This window comes from Trachypithecus francoisi, unplaced genomic scaffold, assembly GCF_009764315.1.
Source record: "Trachypithecus francoisi isolate TF-2019V2 unplaced genomic scaffold, Tfra_2.0 Lachesis_group10, whole genome shotgun sequence".
Taxonomy (NCBI): Eukaryota; Metazoa; Chordata; class Mammalia; order Primates; family Cercopithecidae; genus Trachypithecus; species Trachypithecus francoisi.
In genome coordinates this window covers 68602934-68628956 of record NW_022681455.1, presented here as the reverse complement: position 1 = coordinate 68628956, position 26023 = coordinate 68602934, and the positions used below count along the sequence as shown (strand labels likewise).

Genomic DNA, 26023 nt, shown 5'->3' with positions numbered 1-26023 from the left:
GCCCAAACTTAGAATTTTATAATACAAAACATGCATATGTAAATCATCTGAAAATTTTTCTAATGTCCCTATTCCATAAATGTATTTATTTTATGCTGCTTTTTGCAGAGATGAATATCTTGTCTTGTTATATGTGGCATATAAACAAAATGTGGATATGTGTTAGAGTGGTTAAAGCATGAACTATATGATAAAAGTAATGATTTTACTCATATGACTATGAATGAGTCTGAAACTTGCCACTTTCAAAGTGAGCTTTGTTAAAAATTACTTTTTATTAGAAAACAATCCTGAGATAGTGTTTATCACCATGCTTAGACTCCAAATTATCAGAAGGCTTAAATCATGAGATGTTTTATTTTGAACCATATAGTGATAACAGCAGTCATAGTGACAATCAACATGTGATCCTGAGAGTGCCCTCTAAGTTATTAAAGAATAATAACTTCCATTGTTACACATAGAGAAAGAATAAGTTGCCATTTTTAAAAATCCACAATTTTAGAAGTCAGGAGACCTACACTGAAATCTGGCTCATATTAGCTGTGGTGAACTCATGCAACAACCTCTCTTTGCTTATCTAAAAACAAGAGGATTATAATTCCCACAATCTATGCATGATGAGGTAATTGTGAAGCTCAAACAAGATAGTGGATACGAAAGTGATTGGGAAACTCTGAAGTACTTATCAAAAGTGAGAGATAGGTATTAAGTTGCTAAAAAAATTATCCATGTTTATTACATTGTATAATTCTTCAATAATCCAAATATTCAGTTCCCTGAGATTAGCAAGTTTGTTCTATTTTTTCAAGCTATCAATTTTACAAATGAATGTCACTACTCAGTGTGACAAAGTCCATGCCTTAAATATTGGAACAAGTACCTTATGCTAAGAAAGCATAATGCATTCTTTGCTTGTAATAATCACTTAAGAAAAATATTTATTTGAAGAGATGCTCTCAGATATCCTTCAATTATCATTTAAAGATAATTTAAATTTAAAGATTAATTCTATGACAATGTTTACAAATTATCTACATATTCATTAATTTTTTTACTTAAAATTTGGCATGCATGGCTCCTTTAAACTGGTGGTTTTTAAATAGGTTTCTTAAAATTCTTGAACACCATTTGCAATCTCATGTAAGTGAGAAAATCATATCCAATAAAGAGCACATACGAACACACATTTGAACTTCTATGGATAATATATCAGTAATTCACAGACCTTGTGCGCCCTAACAATTGATCTATAGTTCACAGACCCAGGTTAAGAAATTCTGTTTTAAATTTGTGTGAACATTCTTAAATAGCATAATTAAATGCTATATAATAAATTAAGTCTCTTATTTTCTTTTTTGATTGTTTAAATAACAGTTTCCTACATTTGCAAATTTAAAGCCTTTATTCTGACTTTATTCTGACTTAATTTGTCTACCCAGCAAATAAACAAACACTAAGTCATTATTCAATATGAGATAGCATTTTTAAGAGTAATGAGGTAGAAAATTAATTAAATGTGGCTGAAAATTATAAATTATTTAACTAAACACTGTAGGGTAGGGATAGGTGGTCTTTCTGAAAGCCCTTTACTTTTTGCAAAATTATTTCTGGAACTCAAAACAGCAACCACACAAATGTTCCAGGAACTTAGGCCGAAGCCTTTCTCTCATTTCTTTGGGTATTAGCAATGCTGCTGTTTCCAAATAGACTGTGTAATTCCCATATATATTGTGTGTTATACATTAAATCTGATAAGTATATTTATGGACATATCCATGGACCCCAGACCCTCTTTTCTAGGCCCTGCCAGGAATTTGACTCTCTCCTACAATAGTGCTGATTAAAATCTTGCCTACCAAACAACCCAATTCAGTGTGCACTGGATTATTTTCCGTGAAAGTAAAAGCATAGTTTTAAGAAAAAAAGTGTCTTAGTTCTCAACCATTTCTATACAGATATAATCTCCAGCATAACTGAGGCTTTTCCCAGGATTATCCAGAAAATTAATCCATATATAGCTGTTTGGTTTTGGTTTTGGTTTAGAAAGATATACTGTATGGAAAACAGATTCTTTAATCTTTTTTATAGTTCTAGTCTGCTAAAATTCTCATAGTTAACTACAATCAGATTTTTTTTTTTCATTTGGAAAGAACTGTTACACATGACCCACTAGCAAAATCCATTTTTAGCTTAAAATTGATATCTATTTATGTTGTAACAGATTGTGTAATCACTGGATCTAAAACACTCAGCAGTCTGCCTGCCTACATTTAAGAGGCAAGTATCTGTATCTCATAGGCCGTCTTGCAGATTTTTCCAGGGAGTTGGTCCTCATTTCCATCCTTCATCATCCTTAAAAAAGGATAAAAAATTTTCTTTCCACAAACTAAACATGACCAAAAGTTTTTCTCAGATAACCACATGGCCAAAATATATTCTGTTTTAACCCTAAAGCATTAGCTAGTAAGGCAAAAATCTAGTACTAGATGTCAGGAAGTACTCTGCCTTCTGTCTTTAGAAAAGCCTTCAGTTTTAGTGAAAATAAAGAGAAAGTAGAACTAAGAATTTGGCAGCCAAGGAGATCTGACATCCAAATATTTTTAAAATATTTTAACTTACAGTAGAAACACATTCTTTCTCATCAACCCCATCACCACCCCATTCCTGATGCCAAGTGTGCAATTGTGATGCTATTTTCAAAGCAGTTATAGAGAGCAACATTGAGCCCTAAGAGCAAGAAGCAGCATTTTCCAGGTGACGGGGTATCCGTTTCCTCGGGCCATTGGACTAAAATGCTGAGCTATGCCTCTCCAAAGTGTATATGATGTATGCTTTGGTGCAATTGGGAAACTTCAGAGAAGTGGCAGAAGAGAAACCTGTCTCTCATGCCCCACCTGGTGTTTAAGCAGCCAGCTGTGAAAACTCAGTTAGAAAAAAATGTCATGAAGGACCTTTTTGTTACCATTCTTTCACTCCTCTCATCTGGTTGGCCTGCCTTCTCTCCTTCATGAAAACCCAGCACCTTTAGGTTCACTGTACCTGCAGCACTACATAATCTGCAAAGCAAATGCCAATAAAGCGCTATAAGGATGCCTTTGTTGTCTGTAAAGGGGGCTTACCACATCTGCTCTCTTCACCATATATCTGGCCTCTAATATCCAACCTTCCATACCAGATGCTTAGTCAATCCTGGCTGCAGGAATTGAGGAATGTTGACTGAAGACAACTTAACAGCATACATCCTCCCAAGGGCTTATGTGATTGAGCAAGTGCTAGAACCTCAAACTGAAGTAATCAAGACTAGAAAATAGATGTCCATGACCAGTCAGCCTGACGGGGGAAGTATAAGTGTCCCTGAAGAACACCAAAAGCCCAAGATCACTCCATATCCCATACATTTAGGATGGTTCTGTGTCCCCTGCATGTCTTCCATTCCTCAAGTAAGGGCCAAAACAAACACTAGCTCTACCTCCATTTAGTCCCTCTCTCAGGTCAGAGCAAGACCTACCAGTGGAGCCTGGAAAGCAGGTTGGAAGTCGATAGTGGACACTGAGGAGAACAGCAGTGTGGGAGTTCTTGAAGGAAGTCTGTGTGCTCCTTTCTTCACCACTGAACACCTAGAGAACAGAAAAGAGAACTGACTCTATGTTCCTTCTGTGTCCACCATTAATTAAGGGTCTAGATCTAAACATCAATGAATGGAATAAGTTAGTTAACATTCTTTAGCATTTAGAGTAAGCCCAGTCTTGTTCTAAATGCTTTTCGCTCATTAATATTCACAATATCAACAATAGATTTTACTATTACCTGCCCCTTTTCCATTTGATGAATGAACTGTGCCCAAAATAACACAGCTTTTAGGAAGTGAAGCCAAGAACAAAATAAAAGAAATAATATTTGTTGATAGCTCATCATGTAGCAGGGCTTTACATGTAATATCTCATTTAGTTCTCACCACAACCTTAGGAAACAGGCACTATTACTATTGACATTTTACAAATGTAGAAAATAGGCTTGAAATGATTTCATAACTTGTCCAGACTTTCACAGCTGTAAGTGACAGGGCCAGAATTCAAACCCAAGGATGTAGTTGGATGTAGAATTATTCCAGTTTCTATATTTATATGATGGGGTTGGAAATCTTCAAAATATTTAAAAGATTGAGACAGTTGTTTGGAGACAGGACAGGAGAAGCTGGAACATTCTTGCCTTTTCTGCTCCAGGAAACCTGAGAAGATGGGCCAAGCCCTATGGTTAGCAAGAGAAGTAACAAGGGGCATTGAACAGTGAAAAGACTGTTAGGTGGAGGCTAACCCTGGCAGGAGGTGTCTTGGAATCTCACTGCCCCTGGAAGGGGGCCTCCCCAAATGTCACCTATTAAGATGGGCAGACAATGGGACACCTTCAGCTGAATTTCTCTTCAGGGAGAGGGCGGGGAGCTGGAAACTCCAGGCCCTTTCTTTCAACATCTTACCCTGGCCCACAATCTTCTATTGTCTGTATTTTCATCTCTAACCACACCCCACTTGGATTTTGCTCCCTGGCAGCAAAAGGCATTAGTTATATTTCAGCATTATCTTTAATATTATTTTTCAAATTAGTTGAATTGATAAAGCACCGAACCAAATCAAATTAGCAACTTTTTTCACGAGTATGCTCCCATCACTAATAGGTTTTAAACTCTTACCCATTAATCCCCAGAGAAATTGTAGTAGGTGGGGAGGAGGATGTTGGGGTCTCCGTTTAGAAAAGGTGTGTTGCGTTGTACCTTATTTCTAACTCTCAGCAGTTTTCACATGATCGTGACTCACAGACGTGATGAGGAAATTATGTTAATTAACAAGGTTAAAATTCCAGACTCTGCTCCTAGTGTGATTCATGCTGTATATTACTTGGGGGAAAAAAGGCTAAAAACCAGTATTTTTACACTGCATTGTAATTGTATTTTTGACAGAAGTCTAACACACCAATACCAGAAAGCAGATGCCCCAAATGCGTTCAAAGAGCCAGCCATGTTTTTGAGGATTTTAAAACACCTTGTATTTGAGGACGCTATAAATAAGGGGCTGAGAGGTAGGTCAGTCATGGAGGTTCCATAACGGTCCGGTGGGGGTGGGAAATTATTTAGAAGTGCCGATATTGGGAAAATGCTGCAGGTTTTAAACAGAAAATTAGTGAATCATAATCATCAACCAGAGGGGCCAATGGTGGGTTCTTGGAAGTGGGATTAGGGACAAATTCCCCCAGGGTTGAACTTAGCAGAGACTGGCATTAACCAAGGGTCTAGGCTGCCTGCTCCATCTTGAGGCTGCCCCTGAGTCCAGCCTTCCACCCCATCTTCCAGTTCTCAGCTCCCACCACTAGTCCTCTTGCCCCACGTCTGGTTGATTATAAGAGGTGTGTGGGAAAACTTCACCTGTTCACACCCAGGAGTGGATGAACAGATCCAGGGATTAGGTGTTTGTTGGCCTGTCTTGAATCCTGGCTCCTAACCTCAAACCAAACAAGGCCACAAACCAAATCCAGCCCAGAGCATTGTCCCAGCCATCTATCCACCACCACAGGCCACATCTTCGCTAGTTGTGGGAAGTCCTTTCCCAGATTCTCGCTTAAGATTCCGTTCAGGGAGCCCCAATAAGCTGGGTGCGATGCAGTGACACTCTGGGGAGGCTGGCTTCCACACACTGCAGATAAACAGACCCCTCTTTCTCTCTTTCACCTTGGAGACCCTTTGCCTCTCCATACTCTTCCCCCACTTCCTCCCTGTCCATCAAGCCCAGGCCTTGAAACCTCACAGTTCTCCCTTTACACTCCACACCTTATTAATACCACTTTATCATTGGCAGGTATGAGGCAGAAGCTTCCTCTCCTAAGGGGTGGTGGAGGGAGGCAGCCCTCTTTGGCCAATAGCCAGCATCTGGCCACACACAGATGGCCGCACTTAGACCTGGCTGTGGAAGTTACCCCAGGTCTTCTCAGAACCTATGGTTTTATGTGTGATTCCTATTTTCTGGAACTGTCTGGCTCTCTCACAACTCCATGCATCTGTCCCTCCCTACTTAGCACATAGAAATACAAATGTTCGTACTTTGTAGACAGACATATGTTTAATAAAGAACTCGAACTCCTAAAAAAAAAAAAAAAAAAAGAATTCCGCCGAACTGAACTCTGGTGGAGAGCTGGAAATGGGTCCGCGGTGCCTCCTGCAACTGGTGCTGCCTGTCCTCTGCGCTTTGGGGAGGAGAGCGTGCCGCAGTTCCACCCTGGGAGACCCCAGCTTCTCACGGTCTGCAGGCACAAAATGGATAAGGGCCTAGTACTATTCAGTTTTCCAACATCATTTATTGAAGAGGCTGCCATTGTACAACATGGGGACTATAGTTAATAATAAAGTATTGTGTACTTGAAAATTGCTGAGAGTGAATTTTAAGTATTTCTCACCACAAATTAATAAGTATGTGGGGTAATGCATATGCTAATTAGCTTGATTGAGCCATTTCACAATATATGCATATTTCAAAACATTATGTTGTGTACCATAAATCTATACAGTTTTAATTCGTAAATTAAATTAGAAACAAAAAATGTATAACAAAGAAACAAAAATGGGAGATTATGTGATGGAAGCCCTTTGCAAAGCAGAAATGTTTCTAAAACTCTTCCAGAATTACTATGTGGTTTGTTTAGCACCCAAAGTGTGTGTTTTAATGCGCTCAGCCACTCCCGAGCCTTGAGAATCAAGCCTGTAATCAAGATCGCTGAGCGACTGGCGTCTTCATAGGAAGCAACTGACCGAAGACTCAGGATGAATGGAAGATGGACTCTCCCTGCCTTGCCACACCGAAAATATGCTTCAGAGGATTATTTCTGATGACATGAAAATTTCTTATAATTGTAAGGGGGACGTTTTTTGTAGAGCTGAGCACCAAAACAACACAGATTTATGCCTAAACTATATCAATTCTATTAAAATGAACACAATAATTTCAGGCGCTAACATGAATTGCTACATACCATGGCTGCTGACTGAGCTTCTTCAGATCTTTCCTGGTTATTCCTGTGTTAAAGACTATGCTCACAAAAATGTGTACAGATGACAGAACATGTAATACTAAAAGCAGAAAAATAAGACTGAAAGAATCCAAATGATGTGCCCCAGGGTATTCTGAGAGGAAAACTTAAGGTCAACAGAAGCCGATGTGACAGCTATGAGGATGACCCCTAAGGACTCTTTTTTGTAGTGTTAATGGAGAGGAAAGCCTAAAAAATCTAAATCACACCTTGTATCAGCAAAGAAATGCTTCATAAGTTGGAGGAGAGATATAAATTAAACTCTAGTTGACTTCTCTATACAAGGACAGGAATATCTCAAGATTGACTCTATCATCAGGTTCTAGATGTTCTGTTCTGGGTTGGGGGCTATAGGAGATTCAAGGTGAGTCCAGGCTCCACAGAGAACCTTCTCTATAACTTTGATCTAGTTCCCTCTGGATGCCTTGGATTTCCCTCTTGGAAATTAAAGAAGAGAGCAGAAGATTTCCTGGGCCTGTCTACATCCACCATTCTATCATTCTACAAGTATGCACCAGAGCAGGGGAAGTCTGTCCTAGAAGCCTCACAAGATAACTGGGAGAGTAAATGGTAAACAGGAGCCAGGCCCTGAAAAAAATCAAGAGGTGCCAAGTTTTGAGAAGGCCTATATTTAAGGCATGGAATAAATTCAGCCTGAGTCACAAAGAAGAGTTTTGAAAAAGATAATCAGGAAATGGCTAGGTGCAATGGTTCACACCTGTAATCCCAGCACTTGGGGAGGCTGAGGTGGGCAGATCACCTGAGGTCAGGGGTTCAAGACCATCCTAGCCAGCATGGTGAAACCCCATATCTACTAAAAATACAAAAACTAGCCAGGCCTGGTGATGTGCCTGTAATCCCAGCTACTCGGGAGACTGAGGCGGGAGAATAGCTTGAACCCAGGAGGCGGAGGTTGCAGTGAGCGGACATCTTGCCATTCATTGCACTGCCTGGAGCAAGACTCCCTCTCAAAAAAAAAAAAAAAAAAAAAAACAGAGAGAGAGGGAGAATAAGGAAACCATACTTATATCTTATCCACTCAACACGACGTTAAGTGCCTCCTCACCTGACCAGGATCATTGAGTCGGATAAAGGCAGATGGATTCCCTGCTTTCACCTTTCTTAGCCTGGAGAAATGTTGAGAAACAGAAGTACAAATGGGAAGCAGATTCAACGAAGTGCAAGCAACGTGGATCTCACTGGGTGGTAAAGTCACGGGTGATATTTATGGATTTCTGATTAGTTCGCCGTGTTTTCTACGTTTTTACAACAAGCATGTATTGTTTTTATTATATATATATATATACACACACACACACACACACACACACATAACCACACACGCACATATACATATGTATATATTTCCCTTGGACCATAAAATTTTATTGGCAGATCAGGGGAAGAGCATGGGATAAGGGTACCTTCGTTCCTATCCTCCTACCCAGGAGGCACCCTCCGAAGGACAGCAGAAGCCCCTTAGCCTGCTGCCTCAGAGGACCTTGGAGGCGGAAAGATTATTGTAGTGATCTTCCTGGCCCTCGAGCAAGCTGCGGTAGGTGGCGATCTCCCGCTGCAGCCGCGACTTGATGTCCGTGAACTGCTGGTACTCCTGATTCTGCCCCTCACTATCAGCTCGCACATCGCCCAGCTGGGCTTCAATACCGTTGATCAGCGGCTGGATCTGCGCCAGCTGGGCTCCAACGCGCGCCTCCGTTTCTGCCAGTGTGCCTTCCAAGGTGGCTTTCATGCTCAGCTGTGACTGCAGCTCAAGACCCTGGAGGGTGCGCCGCAGGTCAGTCACCTTGGACAGGCTCATCTGGAGCTGATCCATGTGGCCAGCGACCTCCCGCTTCAATTCTTCAGTCCGGCTGGTGAACCAGGCTTCAGTATCCTTCCAGTTCTGCCCCCCATGACCTTGTATTGGCTTCGCATGTCACTCAAGATCCTGGCAAGATCGGTGCCCTGAGCAGAATCCACCTCCACACTGACCTGGCCTCCCACTTGGCCCCTTAGCCCACTGATTTCCTCTTCATGGTTCTTCTTCAGGTAGGCCAGCTCTTCCTTCAGGCCTTCGATCTGCATCTCCAGGTCGGTACTGGCCAGGGTCAGCTCGTCTAGCACCCTGCGCAGGCAGTTGATGTCGGCCTCCACGGTCATGCGCAGAGCCTGCTCCGTTTCAGTCTTGGTTCGGAAGTTATCTGCAGCCAGACGGGCGTTGTCGATCTCCAGGACAATCCTGGAGTTCTCAATGGTGGCACCAAGAAGCTTGTCCCGCAGGTCCTGGATGGTCTTGTAGTGGCTGTAGTCACGGGAGGGCCCGGGACCCTGCTTCTGGTACCAGTCGCGGATCTTTACCTCCAAATCGCAGTTGGCTGCCTCCAGGGCGCGCACCTTGTCCAGATAGGAGGCCAGGCCGTCGTTGAGGTTCTGCATAGTGAGCTTCTCGCCCGCCAGCAGCCCGTCGGACGCGGCCAGGACGCCGCTGTAGTCCCCCAAGGAGGACGAGGACAGACACGAAGCGGGCGCAGGACACGGACGCGCCGCGGCTGCCGGCCCCAGTGCATGCTGGGCGCGCAAAAGGCGACCGCTGGCCCCAGACTCACGGAGCCGCCGCCCAGGCCCCCGAAGGACGACTTGGCGGACGACTGGCTAGAGCTGTAGGAAGTCATGGCGAGGCGGAGCACGGACGGAGCGGCCCTGGTGCCAGAGGCTGAGATTCGCGGGAGGAGCCATAAATTTTTTTTAAAAAATAGCTACTTTACATAAATATCAGATTATATGTTTGTCAATGTTGTACAAGCACTTGATGAGGGAAATGAGGGCTCAACAGATGAGCTATCTGAGGCTGAGGTTAAATGGCTTATTAAGATCAGAGAACTGGACGGGCTAGGTGGCTCACGCCTGTAATCCGAGCACTTTGGGAAGCCGAGGCGGGGGGATCACGAGGTCAAGAGATCCAGAGCATCCTGGCCAACATGGCGAAAATCCATCTCTACTAAAAATACAAAAATTAGCTAGGAGTGGTGGCGCGCGCCTGTAGTCCCAGCTATCCCAGCTAATCGGGAGGCCGAGGCAGGAGAAGGGCTTGAACCCAGGAGGCAGGGGTTGCAGTGAGCCGACATCACTTGCCACTGCACTCCAGCCTGGCGACAAAGCGAGAGACTCCGTTTTTTGTTTTTGTTTTTTTTTTTTTTTTAAAAAAAAAAAAAAGCGCAGACCTATAGTGAAGAAGAAAGATGGTGGCACGCACATAACTGCATATTACCAAAAGATTTTTTTGTTTCTTTTCTTTTTCCTGTTTGCAAGACAGCTGGGATTAAAACCTAAGCTTTCTAAGTCTCTGGATCTGTGCTCTTTCCACCAGCTGACAGTGTCTGCTAATAACAATATGCACTCTCAGGGATCAAGATAAGCACTGCAATATATTCAGTCACAAAAAAATGAAATGTAAGAAACCTATAGATGTAAAACATTTTCATGTCTCACTCTCGCTTTTACTCTGTCACTATTCCTTTTTAATTTTTAATTTCTTTTTATTTATTTTCTGTCTCTATTAAAGGCATACCCTTAAATTGTATTTGGAAAATAAATAAAAGGAAATATCACATATTCTCATTATACTAAAATGACTACTGTTGATAAGCATGTTAGGTATAGTCAGACTTAAAATATACATTGAAGCATGCATAAAATTCCTTTTATGTGCCTACAAGTCAAAAGTCATCGGACACACTCTCCAATTATAAGAAGTGCTCTAAAATCTAGATGCTTCTCACACAGGCAACTCTGTGGTTTTCTCTGGGGTGAATAGCAGCATCAACCCCTTCTATCTGTATCCATAAGACAACAAATTTCCTACATTTTCAATTTTTTTCTTCATCTTCTACATCCTCATTTGGGTTATTGTAAAAATTAAAAGAAATTGAATAGGTAAAGTAACCAGTTATGTTTGCTGTTAGCAATAGCCTTGGCACATTCTCACTTTTTTCAAGAAACCTTCATTTACAACCCTATGGGGAGTAACCTCTCCCTCTGCTGTTCTGCTGGCATTTTCTTTGTACCTCTAATAAAGCAGAAATGGGGTCTGTCTTGAGTTAGAATTATTTATGCACATGTCTATTTTCTGCCCTGGATTATAGGCCCCTTCTGAGCGGGGATCATATTTTATTCATTGTGTTTTGCCCACATTGGGCAGGGGGCCTTGTACTGTGAGAGCACTTTGCCAAGTGTAAAGCACTATCAACTTGATGATGATTTGTGTCAAGCATATTCTGAATTGTATTGCATTCTTTGTCAGTGAGGGTCATTACTACTCCTCTCCTAGAGCAACGTTTATGAAGTTAGAAGTTAGGAAATTCTCCTTTCGATGAGAGAGCAATCCCAGATGGCAGAAATGTGGAGTCCAGATACATCTTCTCATTGTTCTCCCTGGAACAAATCCACTTTCCTGAAGATGGAATTGTCTTTTTGCCTTGGTCGCAATGTAAGTAAATAGAAGTCACCTTTTCTAATGAGACACTTCCTCTTTCATGATTTCTTAGACAAAGGCACGATCACACAAAACGTCCCATTATCTAAGTAACTGAGGCAGTGAAGAGAAAGGAAGTATTGAAGAAAATGCATGGTTTATGACTTCTTTTTCAGTGGTTTGGAAATACTAATCTATGGAGAAGGGCAAACCATGGAAGGCTATTCCTGTAAATGCCCTCAGCATTCATTTAGTTCAAGTCTTTTGTTCACACCTAAGGAAAATGAAACAGAGAAAAGTGAAGAAACATGCTCAAAACTTATGTGGTGAGAGGAAGAATCTCTGTTCTGAAATGAAATTTAGGTCAACCTATATGAAAAGTGAGGGGTCAATTTGAAATGATTTCAGAGTCTTCTAATTTTAGGCATCATACCTTTCTAATGCCAAGGGTTATCTTGCCTTTGCTGCCACAAAGCTGACAGAAGGAGAAGCCAGGACAGACAGGGGAACGAAACAGTATCTTTAAATGAAGCTTCAGGAAGTGCTGCTCTGAGGCCTCCGCAGAAGGCCTAAAGCTGAAAAGACTCCCGTGGAGAAGGTCACACTGAAACTCAAGTTTCGAGAACATTATGTATTCCTTTAGGCTGCAGGATCATTGTTGTCCCAGGGTACCTGCAGCTAGTAGGACCAACTGCAAGATGCAGGCAACCTTGATTGCACCTGACATGGGACCAGATCTGTCAGTGATATGGAAATACTGACTTTATCTCCTTCCTCTTTCCACACACTTGTTATTTGCTTTCCATATCAGCTGTGCAGAAATTGGCTCTCTTTAATCACATTCCCGTCTCCATTTCATTACGTCCCCATCCCTATCTTCTACACATCATCACTTGTGCCTCCCTGTTTCTGGTTCCATTGTCAGCCTCACCTTCCTTCCCTACATGAATCTAGACACATCCAGATTGATTTCAACATGACCTCTTCACTGATACAAAAGGCAGAAAGGCAAAAAATAAAAAAAACAAAAAACTTCTGATCCTCCCATCCCTAAGTCACAAATGGCAGAAAATCACACGTTAAAATTAATAAAACACAAATATGCATGGTATCTTATCAGAAAAAGTAAAAACGTAGAGGGCTGTGGTTAAGAGGGAAGACTCTGAAGCTAGATTCTCTGGTTCAAACCCTGGCTCTGCCACTCCATCACTTAAGTTCTGTGTGTCTCACTTTATCCATCTTTAAAATGAGAATGATGATGATATCGACTTCAGTAGTTACAGTAGTGGTTTGACTGAATAATAATAAGAACAAAAATAATAGCCACTTAAATGAAATAGAAGTTTGCTTCTCTTCAGTATAGGAGTCCAGGGCTGCTAAGGTGGCACCATGATTCTGTGGAGCTTGACTCCTTGTGTCTTTTTATTCTGCTCTCTCAAAAGGTGGCTTCCGTCTCATGGACCACGATGGCTACTCCAGCTGCCACCAGGATATCTGCATTCTAGCTAGCAGAAGAGGATAAGAAAAAAGGGAACATGTCCTCATCTCCTTTAGGAGTATGATCCAGAAGTTCCCACCTCACTCCTACTCACAGTCTCATTGACCAGAACCTAGTCAATGGCCACATCTAGTTTCAAGGGATGCCACATGCCTTGATAAAACTTTATCACTATAGCAAGAGGGGAGAACAGAAATTGGGGGGAAAACTAGTAATCTCTGTCACCCCAAAGATTTAAAGCTGTGCAGATTAAAATAATTACATACAAAAACATTTAAAACAGTGCCTAAAACATAGTAAACCTGTGATGATTGTTAGCTATTAAAACAATAACAATACTAGTGAATTACTATTCACTAGTGTTTTCTTACTACTTTTGTACTGTATGTTCATGGACAGTGAGGATCATGCAAAGTATTTAGACCCCTTAACTTAAAAATAACTATGCATTAATATGAAATGTATGTTAATTTTTTAAAACAAAAATAAATGAAAAGAAAAAGAAAAAAATAACTGTTCTTCTAACCTTTCAATTATAAAATGCTGCATAATTATTATGGAACCAGTTTTGAGCAGTAGAATTTTTCTGTGTTATTTTCAGAAAATCTATATGTATACATCAAGATGTTAACTAGGGAAATTAGAAACTGTGGAATTCAAAAAAGTCAATGTTTGTACGGGCCTATGATCGCTTATGGTTCAAGGCAACTGAGTTTCTTAACAGAAAGAGTTGACAATTACAGAGCTATTTCTTTACAAAAGATCAAAAGATTTAATTTGTTGGCCTAGCACTTCTTTAATCCAGAAACACACCCAACAGTGTTCACTAACACCTATGAGTATTTCTGACAGAACAAGGAAAGCCTCCTAATCTAAATGGAAAACAAAACTAAAAAAAAAAAAGTAATCTTTTTAAACCAGCAAGTGGCACAACTTTGGCCTGATTCGTTGTGTATAAATTAGACTCTCTTCTCATACAAGAATCTTAGTTTCTTAAGGTTATCTCTAGCTCCTTAGGACAGTACAAAAGTTGATTTTTCTACCTTATGGATTAATTTATATTTTTATACTGTTTGTTACTATGAAACTTCATTAGAGTCTTAGAGACCTAGGTAGAACAGAGTACTGGTTTTGGAGCCAGACTATCTGGTTTAAGTCCTAACTTTACTTACTGGCCATGTGACCTTGGGCAAGTTACTTAACCTCTGTGTACATTAGATTTGTCATCTGAAAATAGAAACAATAATAGTATGTACCCCATAGAGTAATTATGATGACTAATTAAAATAATATGCACAAAGTTTTTGGAGCAGACGCATTCAGGAAGTGTTGGCTATTTAATTATTAATATTAGCCAAGTCTTCTGAAAGTTTTACAGCATTGCAAATGTTAACCCTTTACTTTCAAAAGGCTTTACCAACCACATAATTCTTTTATATCCACTGTCTCATTTCGTCTTCGCTACTTTTCTCAGTTGGGGTCAGTATCTCCATCTCAAACACAAGAAAACAGAGCCTCATAGACAGGAAATAACTTGTCTAAAGTCACCAGCCCTTCAAACCACAGAGCTGGGGTTCAAGTCTATGATTTGGTGCTCTTACAAATAAGCTTCCCTCTGCTTTAATCAGAGGAACACCAGTGGCGATGATACGGGAACCTTGAGTAATAAGGTCCAGGCAGCTCCTTCTGTGGAAATAATCCTGAGCTATGCCATGTGACCATGCCTGTCTGGACACTCCTGATTAGGTCAGGGAGAGATCACAAGACTTGAAGGCAGTGCAAAAGCTCTGCCTAAACAGAGATGACAGACACTTTCTATTCCAATCAGATTTTCTCTTTCAGAAACATGTACATTTTTAGACCTGACATTGGCTTGGGAAAGAGACTCACTCCTGCTCCATAATCTTTATCACTCCCCACCTCAGTTCCTTAAAGTAGGCAATTTTATTAATAATGAAAACATAATTTTAATGCCCTTTTCAAACCTCATGCCTGCCTTGAGCCTCAGCCATACAGAAATCCTAAAGATGCCACTAAAAGGAGACTTGAGTAGTTCTTCCCAGAAGCTGGAAACATACAAAGGGAGGCCAGGGTGCTCGGGTGGGAATGGTCAGAGAGACGGTCTCGTGGTAATGTGGCTGTTGTTGGGTAGCACCAAAGTACAGAGTGTGTTTCTGAGTTATGTTAAACACAAAAGATGAACAAAATCTAACTTCCTAGGGGCTAAAAGTTAACCCAGTCCAGTTTCTGACTCAGTGTCAGATTCTGCCTATCTGGAAACCCATGAATCTTGCTATTTTAAGCTCCACAGGATCTCCCTTGTTATCGCACAAATAGCCCAAAGTAATTTGATTGAATCTTTGTTTCTTGCCACAAAGCCTAAGACAGAGAGATATGTAAAATATGCATTAAAAGCTATGCTATGACTTTTTGAAACAAAAGTATTCTTTATTTTTCATATTAAGCCCTATAGACAGAGACACGAAGGGAACTGATCTGCAATGAGACAGAAGAATGAGGAAGAAACACAGGAAAAAGATGCAGGGAAGCAGAATCCTTCCTTTCAGCTCATCTTTCCCTTAGGTTTTCTGACACCAAATGGCCTTATAACAAATTCCATTTTGGGGGCGTAAGCTAGCTCAAATCAGATTTCTGTAGTTTACTACCAAAAATGACCTAATGCCTATGTTTCTCATCCCAGAAATCTGTGGGGAATTCAACTGGATTCACTCTGGATATGCCATTCAGATATAAATACATAAATTAGCCCCAAACAGGCTATCTGAGAAACCTAGGGAAGCATTAGGTTTCACTGAAAATTCTGAAATTAACTGTAATTGTCTTTGGTTTTGAAAAGATAGTCATGCACCCAGTGATATTCAACTAGGGTGAGAGACTAGTTGGCAGACAGTGTTTCATAAATACTATAATGTTTCTGAGCAAAGCGCACAGTCACCTGGGTTAACAGATAATTGAGGCTGGGCATGGTGGCTCACGCCTGTAACCCCAGCACTTTTGGAGGCCAAGGCCGCCAGATCTCTTGAGGTCAGGAGTTTGAGACCAGCCTGGCCAACATGGCAAATCTCTGTCTCTACCAAAAATACAAAAATTAGCCAGGCGTGGTGGCACATGCCTTTAACCCCAGATACCCAGGAGACTGAGGCAGGAGAATCGCTAGAACCCGGGAGACGGAGGCTGCAGTGAGCCAAGATTGCACCACTGTACTCCAGCCTGGGCGACAAGCAAAACAAAAAAGCAAAACAAACAAACAAACAAAAACAGATAACTGAATAGCAATCTTAAAGATAGATACCTCCAGAGACCCATAGAAATTTAGCTCCTGGGAGTCACTCATTTACATTCCAGAGTGGTGAAGGTGATGAAGTAGACAACTTCCCCTTCTGTTCCCAGATAGGATTGGCTCACATTCCAGAGAAAAGGAATCTCTATCTATCTCTCTAACTCTTTCTTTCTCTCCCCAGCAAAGAGGATGTGCAGGCATGCCAGCTGCCCTATGTAAGTTCTGAGTTTCACAATGTGGTGTTCTCTCTTGTGCCACCTGTGCAGGTATATCTGGCTCTCGCAAAATTGCCACATGGGGAACTGGGGTGTGGAAACTGACAAAAGATGCTCTATTAAGAGAGATAAGAGATCTATTTTCTGATCCAACTAGAGGTCTCATATTTCTGTTAGAGTGTAAATGCATGCACACACACATAAATATGTACATACACACATACATTATGCACATATACAGACATACAGTGGCAGGCTAACTTGTTAGCTTACAAGTATATTAATGTCTCTAACTCTGTTGAGTTTCAAAGTTAACACTACATCCCAGATAGCCCAAGATAGTCCTAGTTTATACCTGTTATCCAGAGTAATTAATAGATCTTCTTTCACTCTCAAAACCGTCCCTGTTTTGAAAGATAAAGTACATAGCCATTCAACATGTAACCCATATAATCTCAAGAAGGATCTTTAGGAAAGTACAATATCACCTAATTTTTTGCAGTATTTGATATTTGGTAATTTACCCCTTTAATTTGCCAATTCAGGTTATTCTGATTACATTGCTAGCGAAATAGTGAAATTGTCCCTTGAGCCTTCTACCTTTCAATTTCTGTAGAACTTGAGGCTGGTGTTAAAGCACACATCATCTTCTGCTTTGTTGTGTAATATATTTCTATACTTTTGTCCCCTATACTTGTCCACAATATATTTCTTCATATATGTGTCCACTGACACTCATAGTGTGGAGTTCCACAAATGAATGATACATCTTTTAGATAAAGTAAATGATTATCTCCAAGTTTAACTGCTTCAAGATTCAGACTGTTTTCAGGTTTACTAAGAACATGATTTACCAATGCCAAAGTTGTGCAGCACCAACTCTCATCTTGCAGTTTAAACAGGTTTGCTATTGGTTTTCCTCTACAAATGGAAGATCGAGACACAACATTAAATCATTTATACCAGGTTAGTGGCAAAAGGAAAAACAAAATCACAAAATATAGCTAGTAGAATTCCTGTTCAGCATTCTATCTTCATTATGAATACATGTTTCTATGTTATGTGCTTGTTTTGTGGACATCTCTGTGGCTGTATTTCATTCATTATAAGACATGCCTATGAAATATTGTGCTGCCTTCAGTCTAATAACACAGCATTAATAATATTTCATTCTTAAGGATCATGTTTTATTTATAAAAGATAGTGGAAAGAAAGCTGAAAGAGATACAGCTAAACAATAGAAGTAAGTATGACAGCTAGAGATTTCGGTAAAACTTAATCACAAGCTGAAAAAAAAAAAAATCCAAAAGTAAGGATATCACTTTTGATATTAATAATATATACATACACATATAAAGATAGTTCCAGAATTAGAAATTTTGTTCAGACTTGGGACAGGAATGTGAATGCATTTAATTAAGTTACAATTTTTTAAGCACTAGAAGGAGCATACTCCTTAAATTTAAAAACTAATGCATATTAAATTTAATTTGATTTAAATTACAAAATTTTCTACAACTGGAAGAGCCTGATTCACCCACAATTTATAAAAATAATGCGTTTTCTTTGCTATTCATTCCCAGACAAAAATGTGAGGATTCTGTGGGAACGCAGGTGAGCAATATTTCCAGAGCCTGTTTAAGTAGGTAGCTGAATGGGTAGCACAGGTTCAGAATGAACAAAGAAAAACCATGTTAAATTTATTCTCACGTAGTCTGAAAGAAAACAAACAATTAGTGGCCTAGCCCAACCCCCTTATTGTACTGAAGCAGAATTATGCAATGGATTGGGATAAAGAGCTGCCATTAGAAGTTAAGTGGCCTTATGGTCACTGGAATGCTGCACCAGCTCCACTGTGATGCACGGTAGAGTGTTTCTTCATAGTGTTCCTTATAAAGAAACAGGGAGAAGTGGGAATAACGAAGGGAAAACAAGGGGTGAGACAGAGAGAGAGACATGAGCTCATCTATATTCACTGTAATTAATCTACCAAAGCTATTTGTTCTGGTCCCTGAATTCAAATTCAGATAGTCTGAAAAGAGAACCCAAGCTTTTAGACACTCATGCAAAACTACTTTTCCTGAAACATTTAATAATATTAATAAATATCTTACTTTTCAGTCTATCAGGTTCATGTAATTATATAGTACTGTTATATGTTTGATTTAATGCATAACCATTGGCCTATGGGGTTGGAAATCCAGATCTTCCATTATAGTACTTAGGTCATTGAGACTATGGAATAGAACTAGAGTGAGAGCAGTTTCTGGTAAGCTTCCTCCCCTTTTCCCAGAGGCAGGGAGAGAATTATTCTGTGCAAAGTGCCTTAGGCTCTTTGGAGGACAGCTACCATAATAATATATATTTATAATCATTTTGGAAATGAATAAGGTAAGGGAATGTTAGCAGCACTAGTAACTGATCCAATTCTGAATTTTGAGGGTAACTGTCTGAACTCTAATTCTTCCTATGTCAGTTTTGGATATCATAAAATACAACCCAATGATAAAATGTTTCATTATAGCAGTCTTTTTGCTGTGTACCTAGTGGTGTGCAGAGTTTTTCTCTCGCTGTAAAACAGAAACCCCATAACCAATAAACACCAAATGTTAACAGGACGCTGCTGTGATGTTTAATATACAGGGGGAAAAAGGAAGAAGAAAATCTAAACTGCAGCCTTAGGCTGGAAGTCTGTAGCTCAGCCATTTTGCATTTTAACCAGCCTAATATATTAAATATTTAAGCTTAGGGGATCTGTGAGAGTTCAGACCCAGCTATAATATTGGATTAACAATCAGGAAAAATAACTTACCATCTCAGAAGTGAAATTAAAGTAACAATAAACAGTGTGATTGACTGAATGTTATAACTTTGAGCTATGTTGCAAAGATGTTCATCTTCCCATTGTCAACTCAACTAGTGAGAGTAGTCATCATTTAATGTAATTTATCCAGTAACAAACAACCCAAGAATAAGCAAGCCTAATAAATTGTATAAATGTATTTTATTGATGCACAGCATTTTTACATAACTCTATGTACATAGAAATATGCCTCATTAATCCAGACACCACAATTTAGAGAATGAGTTAATACAGTTACTGAATAGTTTAGAAGTTGCTCAGACATAAGATCTCTGTTAGGATTAATGATGCAGCATTTAAACAAGTCAAGTGCTGAAAAGGAGAGGAAGAAACTCAATGTCTTAAGATCCTTTTAGTTTGATTTTTGTAACTGGATTACTATTTTGGAATTAAAGTGTTGACAGTGAGGTATGTTAAAACTCACTGGATAAGAAAGTGTTGGGAAGCCAAATATTAATAGCACAGCTATTTGAACCTGATTGAGGTCTGAATCTCAGCTCTGCTCTCCCACTTATCTAGCCAAGCAAGTTATATTTAATGAACTTCTGCCTTTAGTGAACAAATGGAGAGAAACAGTTGCAATTCATTATCTCACTTGTATATGGAGTCTAAAAATGTCAAACTTATAGAAGCAGAGAATAGAATGGTGGTGGCCAAGGGTTGTGGGCATGGAAAGAGGGGAGATGCTAGTTAAAGGGTACAAAGTCTCAGTTAAGACGAATACATTCTGAAGATCTATTGTATAGTACAATCACTATAATTCATGATAATGTATTGTATACTTAAAAATTAGTAAGAAATTAGATCTTAATAGTTCTCATCACAAAAAAATAGGTATGTGAGATAAAGGTCATGCTAATAAGGTTGATTTGATAATTTCAAAATGTATACAGATATCAAACCATTATATTGTACATTGTAAATACATACAATTTTTATTTCTCAATTATACTTTAATAAAGCAGGTGGAAAACACTTGGAATGGAGTCTGTTCAAGAAAATCTTGACGGTATGGTCATCATGTATATGTTCTTGCTAAGACTGATTCCGATAGACACTGATTCATTAAATTACAGAAACCCAAAGTATCCTTGGCACTCAGGCATTGATTCCACAAATAAATTCCACCACTGGTCCAAAATGATCCTAAAAGAAGGCTGCCTGTGGGGTAGAAAGGAAAGACTCGTGGCTTATAAAGGTCTGGAAAACAATTAATTTTGGCAAGTCGTTGAATATCTCAGAGTTTCATTGTCCTTTATTAATAAAATGGAGATAATAGCAACTCATAGGGTTCTGGGAAGAATTCAATTAAATGAAATAATACTTCAATAAATAGTAACTTTTATTGATAGGCAAGGTATTAAATATTAACATAATTTTAAAAGCAAATACTTGGTATAGATATTTTAATTATAGTCATTTGAACATATCTAAGAAATTGAAATTCAAATAATTTTTTTAAGCTGAAACTAGCATCACTTCTTAATCCATTCTAGCGTCCTTTAATAGTATTAAAGACGCTATGTTGCTCTTAATCTTTGCGGTCAAAATTCAAAATGTAAATTTTTTGCCTAAAATCACATGGCTAGATTACATCCCACATGTCTTGATTTCTAGTCAATGATCTTTCTGTTATAATGATGGCTTTTATTCCTTTCCTTTTTGTTATCTTTATTCTTCAATAGCAGAATTATTTTTTCAAATGAAATCCTGCCTTGAGTCATAGTACTTAAAACAGAAAAAGTGTAAAGGGATCATTCACCTTTCACCAATGCTTCCTTTTAACAACTTCACACCTTTCATGCCTTTTTTGGGAAGCCCTAAGGTTCTGTGAAATACAGGCTGCAAACTGTTGTGTTCTAGACTGCTGCACTGTTTCTAAATGGCTAATTTGGGAGGAGAGGTTAAAAAAGTGAATATTCTTATTTACATTTTAAAGTAATAAATCTGCTTGGGCATTATACCATATTTTTCAAGGCTTTTCTATTATGAATTATTGAAGACATTTAGGTTCAAATATTAAACCTTATTACAAGGCTTTTTATTCGTGAAGCTTATGTGATAAAATGTGTTCATCTAATTTAGAAGTGAGTACACTTTTTCCTGTTATTTTCTAGCCTCTTTAATACCTTTCATGCCATTTTATTTCTCCTAAAAATGTCAATTAGAATATTATGAGTGTGTGTGTATATATATATACACAGAGAGAGAGAGAGAAAGAGAGAGCTTGCTCTTATATACGTATAAGCAAGCAATAAAGAAAATAAGTGCCTAATATAGTTAGGCTAGTACTAAGCCTTTTATGGTTATTTTCTCACTTGATTCTTGCATAGCATGAATGTACCTAGGCCTCAAATGCCCATGGATAAGAATGAAGCTGTCTATATTAATGTTAATATCCAATCTTGTTTGCTCTGTGTCCTACCTGCTCAGTACAGAATTCTTAATCTCTTGAAAACCTCCATTCATGTATTGCTGGATATATAGTATGTACAATATGTGTTCATGAACCCACTGAGTGATCACCTATCATTGGCTTCTTCCCCTCATCTTTCACCAGTGTTGCCTGCCCTCTGCACTGACCTGGATGCCTCTGCCTCCCCGACCTCTGCCTCCACGAAGAGCAGAATCTTCCCAGAATGAAAATGCAACCTAGGCAGGGCGCAGTGGCCCATGTCTGTAATCTCAGCCCTTTGGGAGGCCAAGGCAGGGGGATCGCTTGAGGCCAGGAGTTGGAGACTAGCCTGGGAAACATAGCAAAATCCTATCTCTACGAAAAATACAAAAATTAGCCAGGTGTGGTGGCACACGCCTGTAGACACAGCTTCTTGGAAGGCTGAGGCATGAGAATTGCCTGAACCTGGGAAGCAGAGGTTACAGTGAGCCAAGAGTGCACCACTGCTACACCCCAGCCTGAATGACACAACAAGACTCTGTCTCCCCCCCGAAAAAAGCAACCTATGGAGTAGGAGAAAATATTTGCAGACTATATATCTAATAGGCATTAATCTCCAAAATACATATAAGGAACTCCTATAACTCAATAGCAAAAATAACTAATAACTTGATTTAAAATTGGGCTAAAAGCTTGAACAGATATTTCTCCAGAGATATATAAATGGATGACAGATATATAAAAAGATGCTCAATGTCACTATTCATCAGGTAAATGCAAATCAAAACGACAATGATATATCCTCTCACCTCTGTCAGGATAGCTATTATCATAAAAACAAAAGACAACAAGTGTTGGTAAGAATGTGGAGAAACTGGAAACCTTGCACTCTGTTGGGAGGAATGTAAAATGGTGCAGTCACTATGGAAAACAGTATGGAGGTTCCTCAAAAAATTAAAAATAAAACTACCATCCAATCCAGCAATCCCACGACTGGGTATATATCTGAAAGAACTGAAATCAGGATCCCAGTGAGATACCTGCACTCTCATATTCACTGCAGCACTATTTAGAATAAGAAAGATGTAGAAACAACCTAAGTGTTTATTGAAATATGAATGAATAAAGAAAATGTGGCATATACACAAAATGGGATACTATTCAACCTTAAAAAAAAAAAAAGGCTGGGTGCAGTGGCTCACGCCTGTAATCCCAGCGCTTTGAGAGGCCAAGGTGGGTGGATCACCTGAGGTCGGGAGTTCGAGAACAACCTGACCAACATGGAGAAACCCTGTCTCTACTGAAAATACAAAATTAACCAGGCACGGTGGTGCATGCCTGTAATCCCAGCTACTTGGGAGGCTGAGGCAGGAGAATAGCTTGAACCCAGGAGGGGGAGGTTGTGGTGAGCCGAGATTACGACTTTGCACTCCAGCCTGGGCCACAAAAGTGAAACTCCGTTTCAAAAAAAAAAAAAAAATTCCACAAAATGGACAGCATGGATGAGACTTGAGGACACTATGCTAAGTGAAATAATCCAGTCACAGAAAGAAAAATACCATAAGATTCCATTTATATATGGTATCTAGAGTAGTCAGACTCATAGAATCAAAGCGTGGAATGTTGGTTACCAGGGGCCGAAGGGAGGATGAAATGGGAAGTTACTAATCAATAGGGTTAAAATTTCCATTAAACAAGATGAAAAAGCTCTAAAGATTCCCTGTACAACATGTATCTCTGACAAATTACAATGTACTGCACACTTAAACATTTGTTAAGAGGGCAGGTCTTATGCTAAGTATTCTTACCACAGTTAAAAAGAAAAGAACGCTCCCAATTCACCTCTGCTCCTGAGATGGCTCCTGTCATTTGATAGCATGAAGGGAGTGAGATGAAAGCACCACAGCTCCACTGAGGAATGCTCTGGGGGATGGAATAGCATAGTTAGTTGGAATCTAAAGTATTACAAAGTGTGAGAGCACCTTCAACCCTCAGGAAACTCTTGAGTCAGAACTTTTTCTAATCATTTCCTGAGCTCTGTCCAGAATGACTAGTCCCTTTACAGCACTTCCCATTGCTGAATAAAGTGGATTCATTGTGTTACACTTCTTCTCCCCTTTGTGAATTCTCAGGGCTTCCAAAATCACATCACCAAAATTGTCTTGCTTGTCACACTTTGCCCAAGCCAGCTAAAAATTCTTTGTGTCTGAATCTTGGTTGTGAGCAAGGTTCAAGAATTTTTGGTTTTGTTTGTTTTGTTTATTGTTTTATTTTTATTTTTATTTTTTTTTTTTGCATTTCATATTTGTATTTCCTAAAAGTTTTCTCATTTCAAAGATACAGCAGGATATTTAAATAGATACATAGGGAACAGGGAATATTGCTTAACTCATGACAGACCTAAGTCTCAGTTATAACACAGAACATACTTCTACCAACCCTGGGCATTATTATCCCCATTTTACAGAAAAAGATAGGTACAAAGTAATGAAGTAACGTGTAAAGCAACATAGCTAGTAAATGACATGGCTGAGATATGAGCCCAAGTAGGCTCTGATCAGAATGCTCATGATTTTTTTCTACTTGTCAATATTTCTCTTTACTATTATGCTGTATTTAGGCTGCTAACTTGCACTAGGTAACAAGTGGAGGGTGTTTGCTATTTAATGAAGGCCCTGTGTGTCAGTAGCTTTAGACCTTACATCATGATTCTAGCAACAAATTTGCAAGGTACGTTTTGCCATCCCCATTTACTTATGAGGAGTATCCTGAATCTGGCTCCCCAAAATCAGATTCTGAAATGAAGATTCTTGTGCGAGTTTGAAGGAAGCACTCCCAACAAAATAGGAAAGAAGGTGAGGGAATCAAAGAAAAGGACAGAAAGAAGCCAGACATGTGTAGGATTTCAGTCGAAGTCCTGCTTCATGAAACCTCATATGGGAAGAGACCTCTGCAATGGCAGGCAAGACTTTCTAACTCCCACAACTGTCAGTCATCAGCTAAGGACCACGGAGGTGTAAGGATGGGCGCTGGGTGTGAAAATGAACTGGCAGGCTCACAGAAGACAGGGTAAGGCCCACCAAGATAGCAAAAGGGACACCAGAAGATCTCGGTGGAGCACCACTTTGCACATTGGGAAGTAAAATAACTTGCTAAAGTTCACAGGGACAGCGGGAATCTGAGCCAAGACTCCATGGCAGACACTTTCTGTAATACCCTACTAATGTTATCTAATAATAAAATGTATCTCCTCAAAAAGATTGTTTGCATTCAGAAAGTTTGAATTGCCAGATACCTATCGATGTCTGTAGAAGTTAGATGGGGATATGTACATCGTGACTATACATTTTGGATATCCTTGAATTACATAGTTTCAGATAGTTTTTTAAATGATTGTTGAATGAATTATTAAATATATGTTCTAAGGTATTTCACCTTATAAATTCAACAATCAGGAAAAATATTTTAAGGTTATATGTCTCCATTTGTTTCCTGGCTTTCTCCTGTATTTTTTTTTTAAAAAAAAAACAGCTTTCTTAAGGTAAAATTGACATAAAGCACGCAATTATATGGGTGTATTATGAAATCATACCACAATCAAAATAAAGATCATATCTATCACCCCCAAAAGATTCCTCATGTCTTTCCTTCCCATTCTGCCTCATACCACCCACCCATCTCCCATTATCAGGCAACAATGATCTGAATTTGGTCACCGTAGATTAATTCACATTGTCTAGAATGTTATATATTAATAAATAGAATCACAAGGTTTATACTCCATTTGTCTGGCTTCTTTCACTCAGCACAATTATTTTGTGATTCATTCATGGGTGTCCAAACTTTTGTCTTCCCTAGACCACACTGGAAGAATTGTCTTGGGCCACACATAAAATACACTAACACTGACTATAGCTGATGAGTTAAAAAAAAAAAAAATCCGTGTATAATTTTCGTGATATCTGCCACCACAGATAAGCAAAAAAGTTCTCACATTCAAAGGGTTGGGCACAGCTGAAAGTTATACTATGTATCTATAGGTTATTCATTATTATTAGTGAGTAGTGTCCCACTGGACAATCAGACATGAGCATATTTATTTATTCACATCTGGATGGACATTTCTGTTGTTCCCAGTTTGGGAACATTACAAATAAAGCTGCTATGAACATTTGTATAAAACTCTTTGTGTGAATATATGTTTAC

General features: G+C 39.3%; 1 pseudogene; it reads right to left on the bottom strand.

The window, feature by feature from the left end:
- Positions 1-3528: 3528 nt before the first annotated feature.
- On the bottom strand, positions 3529-9746 carry LOC117088726 (annotated as a pseudogene).
- Positions 9747-26023: the final 16277 nt, after the last annotated feature.